Raw genomic sequence first — 1,082 nt, 5'->3', positions numbered from 1 at the left:
ACGGGCCCCACGGCGCCCTCGGCCGAGCCCCTCCTCCCCTCTGGTCCCTCCCACGGAACAGGTGCCTTACAATCAGCTGCGCGTGACTGGCTAACGTCTCGGTTGTTTCACCTGCGAGTAGGGAGCCAGCCTTCTCCCCGCCCTGTGTCCGCTCTGGGTGCTGGGGGCACGGCCCCTCCCTCAGGACGGCTCCCTGTGCCCAGGTCGGGGTCCCGTCACCCGGGACGATGCCCTGTGGGGCCACAGCTCCCTCGGGAAGGTCCCAGTGAGCAGGGCCTGGGGCCCAGGACCTGAGACACCAGCTGGGCCATCCCGTGAGGACACCTCTTCCAGCCCCAGCCCCATGGCCCCGGGTGGGCGTCCACGCCGGGCAGGCCTCAGGGCAGCAGGTTCACTCCCGGAACCAAATGCACAGCCTGGGACAGCGGTGACACAGCTGCAGCAGAAAGAGCGGCTGGAGGCCGAGCTGGGAAACTAACCCTCAGCCCCAGGCCCTGGGGCAGGTGCAGGGCACAGGTCACCTCTCTGGTCCAACCCCAGCTCAGGGCTTCCAGACCAACCTGGAGCTTCTCACCTTGATCTTGAGTTTCCAGAACAGAAGGTGTAGGGCCCACGGCCAGCCCCGAGCCCCTCTGTGTGGCCCCCATTTCCCGCAGGAAGGGGCCCTGCACAGCCGGGTGGGCTCCGGGACTGTGGCTTCGTCCCCAGGAAAAGGTGGGCCCCCTGTTCGCACCTGCTGCCCCCACCGGTCCCCACCCTCAGCACTGCCCCCCCGCCCACCGCACACAGCAGAGACCTGCCCTTACCTGGGGGGCTGCGGGGGGCTGTCAGGACTTGTGGGGTGAGGACATGGCCGTGAGATGAGGATGGAGTGTTGGGAGGCCGGAGCAGGAATGTGAGAACTTAGTGACAGTAATGGGGGCGAGCCCTCCGAGGGGGCACCTTGGGGACCAGGGGATGCGTGTGTGGGGAGTGCGGCGAGGGGGAGGGGCTGGACGGGTCCTGAGCTGAGCGCTCACCACCCCACCCACCGGCCTTGGCCTCCGCTCTCGCTCTTGGTGGGAAAGGTGGCCTTTGGGTCA

The sequence above is a fragment of the Myotis brandtii genome, unplaced genomic scaffold (genome assembly GCF_000412655.1).
Source record: "Myotis brandtii unplaced genomic scaffold, ASM41265v1 scaffold797, whole genome shotgun sequence".
Taxonomy (NCBI): domain Eukaryota; kingdom Metazoa; phylum Chordata; class Mammalia; order Chiroptera; family Vespertilionidae; genus Myotis; species Myotis brandtii.
This window is presented reverse-complemented; position numbering follows the sequence as displayed.